Source organism: Babylonia areolata, chromosome 25 (genome assembly GCF_041734735.1).
Source record: "Babylonia areolata isolate BAREFJ2019XMU chromosome 25, ASM4173473v1, whole genome shotgun sequence".
Taxonomy (NCBI): Eukaryota; Metazoa; Mollusca; class Gastropoda; order Neogastropoda; family Buccinidae; genus Babylonia; species Babylonia areolata.
This window is the reverse complement of record NC_134900.1, coordinates 17,040,939-17,048,150: the sequence shown is the minus strand read 5'-3', so window position 1 is coordinate 17,048,150 and position 7,212 is coordinate 17,040,939. Positions and strand designations below refer to the sequence as shown.

General features: G+C 44.3%; 1 non-coding gene across 1 annotated transcript; it reads right to left on the bottom strand.

Moving 5' to 3' along the window:
- Positions 1-1,726: 1,726 nt before the first annotated feature.
- LOC143300088 (5S ribosomal RNA) lies at positions 1,727-1,845 on the bottom strand. Its single transcript, XR_013057605.1, has one exon. It is a non-coding gene; the product is annotated as a 5S ribosomal RNA (ribosomal RNA).
- Between the last annotated feature and the right edge of the window lie 5,367 nt (positions 1,846-7,212).

Genomic DNA, 7,212 nt, shown 5'->3' with positions numbered 1-7,212 from the left:
TACTAAGTCTTGATCTACTGCATGCGTATACACACGAGGGTTCGGGCGCTAGCAGGTCTGCACATATGTTGACCTGGGAGACCGGAAAAATCTCCGTAATTAACTCAGTAAGTGCGCCGAAACCTGGGAGATCGGAAAAATCTCCGTAATTAACTCAATAAGTGCGCCGAAACCTGGGAGATCGGACTCAAGAAACTCGGGCGAGAATCAAGCGCATTAACCCTTCGACCACCTCACACACACATACAGACACACAGGCACACACACAACACACACACACACACACACAATCCCATTCACCGCAGAGTCATGATCGATTAGTCAATCAAGCGAGACGGCATGAAAACTGACACTGACAGCCTGCGTCACATTCCACGCCCCCACACCCCCCACAGCCCCTCTCCTAATCATCCTCTCACCCTCCCAACATCACTGTCATCCATCCCTTCTATTGCTGTTTCCCCTCTCGTGATTGACGTTTGCCGGAAATGAAATAGACATCCAGGCTCTGACTGACGAGTCTGCGTTCCTGACGTCAAGTCCTTTTTTTTTCTTTCGTTTGTTTTGTTTCGTTTTCTCGTTGCCTGTTACTTTCTTTCTTTCTTTCTTTTGTTTTATTTATTTATCTTCTTTTTTTTAAAATTATTTTTTCCCCTCAAGGCCTGCTCAGTGCGTTAGGTTTACGCGGAGGTCACACACTCTCTCTACTTTTCTTGAGGCCTTGATAAACGCGCTGGGTTTATATTAGGTATCGGCTCCTCATTTATTCCTTTATCTATTTATTTATTCATTTAGTCATTCATTCATTCGTTCATTTATAATCATTTTTACGCCAGATGTGGTGTAGCGTATATGGATCTGTCCACACGCTCGGATACATTTACACTGAAACGGATTTTTTCTTTCTTTCTTTCTTCTTAATGTTCTCCCTTTTTTTTCCCTTCCTTCCTTCCTCTCTTCCCCTTCTTCTATGTGTCTACCTGTCTTTCTCCTCCAACCTTTGTTCTTCATCTTCTTGATCTTCTTCCTCTTTCCCTTCCTCCTCCTTCTCCTTATCCTTCTTCAGGTAACGACATTTTTTTTCTTCTATCACTTCCTTCAGTATCTACCTTCTCCCTGTCTACGTCTACTATCGCACATTCCATCACATGTCTGCATGTCTTGTTAGGATCATCTTTTGTTTGGTTGGTTGTTTGCTTGTTTGTCTTACCTTCTTCCTGCTTGTTTTTTCGGATTATTTCCTCTCTCTTTCTTTTGTTTACTGTACATGCTTCCGCGCTTCCCCCAAAAGCTTTGCTTCTGTAGCACTGCTGCTTTCTTGTGAAGCTTCCAAAATATGCAACGGTACTTGCGGAACATTATTTTGTTCTGAAGCTCTCAAAACATGCAATGTATATATATCATACAGCATTATTTTGTTGTGAAGTTTTCCACACATACAACGGCGATCATACAGCATCAGTTGTTTTTTTGGGTGGTTTCGATACATGCACAATAACAACAACAATGATAATGATAACAATAATAACAATAAGGATTGGGCATAAAAGGCGTAATTAAAAACAGACAAAAAACGGTGTTTCCATAGCCTCTAAGTTTCAGTTTCAGTAGCTCAAGGAGGCGTCACTGCATTCGGACAAATCCATATACGCTACGCCACATCTGCCAAGCAGATGCCTGACCAGCAGCGTAACCCAACGTGCTTAGTCAGGCCTTGAGAAAAGGTTGCCAACAGCACCCGGTGTTCCCAGGCGGTCACCCATCCAAGTACTAACCGGGCCCGACGTTGCTTGACTTCGGTGAGCGGACAAGAACCGGTGTTTTCAAAGTGGTATGGCCGTTGGCATAGCCTCTAAACTATCTTGAAGTCGCGTGTTCTATCACCTTTTATTACTTCCATGGAAGAGGACGATTGTAATCCTGCATTTCAGACAGGATTTAGATAGCATACCTCTGCCTGTTTCCACGATTTATTTGTCTGTCTGGGATGTGTCTGTTCTTTTTATTTTTCCATCTCCAATTTTTTCTTTTTCTTCTGTTCACTTTAGTGCATGAATACCCCTCGTCCCCCACGCCCCCTCCCCAGTTTGTACTCTTTCTCTCTGTTAGAAGTTCTGTGGAAGTGTCTCTGGCGTCAGCGTAATATAGATTTTTGTAATGATTTTATTTCTTTCTCACCGCTGCTATCAAACATTTTACCACAAAAGAAAAAAAAATCCCCGTTATCTTCCCTTGCTCATCGAAACTTTGAAGTGAATAGTGCACTAGTCTGGGGGACGACTTTCATAACCTGTTTTTCTTTTTGCGTTAAATGATGAATCGAGAGTGTTGTTGACACCATATCATAATGTAGTTATATGTTCATACAGCACGAGAGAGAGAGAGAGAGAGAGAGAGAGGGAGGGGCCAGAGACAGGCAGACCGACAGACAGACAAAAAGACAGAGACAGAGACAGCGTGTGTGTGTGTGTGTGTGTGTGTGTGTGTGTGTGTGACTGTGTGTGTTTGTGTGTATGTGTGTGTGTGTGTGTGTGAAACGAACAGGTGTAGACAAAGTCAATCCCACACTATTCTCTCCCTCTCTCTGTCTCTCTCTCTTACCAGAAGGCAAAGGAGAGTTAATATCTGTAAAACAATATCTACGAACAGGGCTAGGATTTCACACACGTGCACACTGATAGTTTAGTTCTCATTTATTTCACTTAGAGCGCTGATAGTCCAGTCAGTGTTGATGGTACATGAGGTGTGAATGCGATACAACTGGTCTCTGCGTGAAAGATTTTTCTTTCCCTTGATAGTCTGGTTCTGTTGCTTTGGTTATCGTAGTTTTCGTTGCAGTGGCTTTTAGTGTGCTGGGATGCCCAGCAGCAGCAGCAGTAATAGAAGCGATAGTAATAGTGGTAGTAATACTAGCAGCAGCAGCAGCAGTAGTAGTAGTGATAGTAGTAGCAGCAGTAGTAGTGATTAGTGGAAGCAGCAGCAGTAGAAGTGGTGTTGGCAGTAGTAGTGTAGCAGCAGCAGCAGCAGTAGTAGTGGTAGCAGTAGTAGAAGCAGCAGTAGTGTTGGTCGTAGTTGTAGTAGCAGCATTAGTAGTGGTAGTATAAGCAGGAGCAGTAGCAGTAGCAGAGGTGGTGGTGGGAGTGGTGGTAGTACTAGCAACAGCAATAGTAGTAGTAGCAGCAGCAGCAGTTGTAGTAGCAGTAGTAGTAGTGAGCCACTTTTCCACTTGTGGAAGGATACTTGGCCAAGAGAGTGGGACTGGTTTGCACGCAGTCATCTTCGCCACCCCCCACAACACAGCCACCCACCCGGCCCAACCCCAGCAGTGAAGACAGCCGTCTCGTCCTCCTGACCACAGTCCGCCATTAAGTTACCCACACTGAAGACTTGAAGACTCAACACACGCAAAAACAAACAAATAAATAAATAAAATAAATAAATAAATACAAGATAAAAGAAGATGCCATTTTTGGACAACCACAGTTACTGACCACTTCCAGAAACAGGAGTCATCTAAAACCAGGGAAGCCAATTGACAGGTAACACGTAAAAATGAAGAAGCCAATGAAATCCAGGAATCTGACACGCCAAAGCAAAACAAAACAAAAAAAAACCCAAGAAGAAGAAGTAGATGAAGTAAAACCTAGTCGCCATTCCGTACATTCACAGATGATTAACACCCCCAGCATGAGAATCCCACGTCAGAAAACGAAGTCAATACAAAACCGTCCGTCTTGAACAATCATCATCAAAATCCCAAAACTGATAATTCGTTTTCCAGCGTGGTGACACCGGCTGACATGTAACAGGTCACAGAACACGGATGTCAAAACATGTTTGGAAATCACAGTCAAAAGCTGCCAAAAAATACACAAGAACAGGTGTGTCCAACTCTGAAAAAACAGCTGGCAAGTGACACACCAAGTTACCAAACTGTTAGCCTCCCCTCACCTCCCCCCCCCCCCCACCCCCCATGATACAGCTTCACACTTGTTGTGTACAGCCCATAACACTGATATACCTCAGTGGCACAGCCACGTTCACTGAGCACTGTGCTTTTCAGGGTGCCGGACATGGCTTTGGAATATTCGGGGAAAAACCCCCGTGGTTAAAAACTCTGCTCGAGGGTGGACCGAGTTTTGGCATTGGTGTGTTTTTTGTTGTTGTTGTTGTTGCTTTGGTGTGTGTGTGTGTGTGTGTGTGTGTGTGTGTGTGTGTGTGTGTGTGTGTGTGTGTGTGTGTGCGCATGTGCGTGCGTGCGAGAATGCGTGCAGATGTGTATTTATATGTGTAGGATGGAGCATTACATATGTGTGTTCTCCAACAAAAATCTGCATTCCAATGCAGGTTGTTAACCTCTTTCTGCTTCTTTCTGGGTAGAACTCCCCTTTGTACTTATGTTCAATGACTGCGCGAAGAATTCTTTCTCTCAACACAGACTCAATGTTGTTTGGGTTTTCCCAGCGCATGTGGATGTTTTTCAATCTATGTATTTTGTTTGTTTGTTTTTTTCCCTTCTGTTCCAAGTGACAGAGATTATCATATATTACACATAACCATAAAGGCAGACAGAAAGACAGACCGACAAAAAGAAAAAAAAATATATACAAGGAAAGAAAAAAGCAAAAAGAAGAAAAGGGATTGGGGGGAGGGGGCGCTTAGGGAAGGCGACCGAGACAGCAGTAAAAGAAAAAAAAAAGAAGAAATGGGATGAGAGAGTGAGTGAGTGAGTGAGTGAGTGAGTGAGTGTGTGTGTGTGTGTGTGTGTGTGTGTGTGTGTGTGTGTGTGTGTGTGTGTGTGTGTGTGAGAGAGAGAGAGAGAGAGAGAAACGGCTGCATAGACAGAAATACAGAAACAGTCACATGTAGACCGAGAGACGAGAATGTAGGAATGAAGGGGTATGGGAAAAAAGGAGAATAAGTGATGGGGAGAAGGGCAGAAAGAGAAACAAAGAGAAAAAGAAAGAAAGAAAGAGAGAGAGGAGGGGCGAGGAAGACAGAGAGATGAGAGAGAGAGAGGGAAAGATAGAGAGTGAACGAGAGAGAGAGAGAGAGGCAGACAGACAGAGACGGAGATAGACTGAGAGCGAGCGAGCGTGATACAGAGAGAGAGAGAGAGAGAGAGAGAGAGAGAGAGAGAGAGAGAGAGAAGTAAAATTCAGAGGCAGAGACAAACAGAGAGAGAACAACGCCGGACTGTTCCACAGTGTCAGAAAACTAACCCCTCCGACTTGCGGGTGGCCCTCTCGGATCATTGGATAAAATGACAGGATCAGAGACCGCCGTTAACACCTCAGCAGCTTTTACAGTCTTCAATCGTCGGCGGCGTTAGCGTTAACAAAAGAGGGGCGATGGGAAATCCCTGCATTGCCCCCTTTGCCACAGTAAAAGATGGCGCCCTCGCGGGTGTGAAACCCCTACGATTTCTTGTTCAAAAGATCCGTTATTCTGTCACCACAATGTCTGAGGACATGGACCTTTCAATAACGAAGGGTCTCCGACCTTCAGAGCAACAGACTGGAAAGTGTTAAATGCCCGTGAAAAGTCTAAACTGCCCCAGAGCGTGGGTTTTCATCTCGGCAAGTGTAGAGTCTTTGTGAGACGCGTTCGCCGCGATATTAACTGTGAGCGGACGTTCAATGTGTGTCTTTGATGTTATTCCTTTATCCCTTTATGTTTTACTGCTTCAATATTTCCCACACACACCCTCCAACATTCCCCCCCTCCTCCCCCATTTTCCTCACGATCTTGTTCTTTGTCGTTTGTCTGTTGTACTTTGCACTACACTTAAACTTCGACACAACATTATACTACACTTCAGCGAAAGCAATACAATACAAATTCAAACACGACACGACACAATATAATACAATGAACTCTTTCTCATCTACAACAATTCGTTTAGAAACGAAATCAGCTTTCAACTTTGATTACGTCAAGAACACAATGGGTTTTTGTTGTTGTTTTTTTATAGTGCTGGGGTGCAGAAAAAAAAGTCAAACATAATATAAACAATTATATTTTCGGAGGCTTGGTGGTACTGATATTAACAAGAACACCCCCCTCCCCCTCTTTCTATACATATATCTGCGTGTGTACGTCTACTAGTTTGCGTGAATGCGCACGTGTATGCGTGTATTTGTACTTCAGTTTAACATCTATCCACATACTGCGATTTTAGACGAAAAAAAGAAGAAAAGATCTATATACAAAGGAGCGAGAACCTAGAATAAAGTTAATTGAAAACTTAATTAAATTAGATGTCCAACTGGACTACGAAGCAAATTTTTTAACAGAAGTACACAATTCTCACAATATCTTTAAACACTTTTTTCCCGAAAATCTAGGTAAAAAGGCCTCACATTCAAAGAGTACATGAGCATTTGAGAGTAGTCCTCCACGTTGGCATGTGACGTTTGTATGTGTGTCAGTGTGGGCGGGCATGTGTGTATGCGTACGTGCATGCATTAGTATGTATGTCTCTGTGCGTGTGTAACTGCAGTACAACACACACACACACACACACACACACACACACACACACACACACGCACACACACACACACTTCTACATGTATGTATGTATGTATGTGTGAGAGTGTGTATGTGTGTCTGTGAGTGGGCATGCGCGCGCGCCTGCGTATGCGTGCGTTCGTAAACAAAGAGAAGGGGAAGGAAAGTGTTCGCTGATTCGAGAAAATACCATCACAGCACGCGTCATGAGTCAAACCCACTGAACAAACACATGGGGAGGTTTTGCTAGACATTATGTCTGTCTCTTTCTACCTGTCTCTGTTTTTCTCTGTCTCTGTCTGTCTGCCTGATTGTCTGTGTTGCTGTCTCTGTCACACACAAACACACACACACACACACACACACACACACACACACACACATTCGCACGCATGCACGTACAGACACAGACACGCGCACACAAGCACGCACAATCAGACGCAGCGAACACACACACACACACACACACACACACACACACACAAATGGAAGCGCGCGCGCACACACACACACACACACACACACACGCCGCCCACTGGCACCCACCTCACCCACCGTGAACACACTCACGCACGCACGCATACACACAGACAAAAACAACACCAAAAAACATACATACTGACACACACACGCACACGCACGCACACACACACACACACACACACACACACACACACACACACACACACACACGTATCT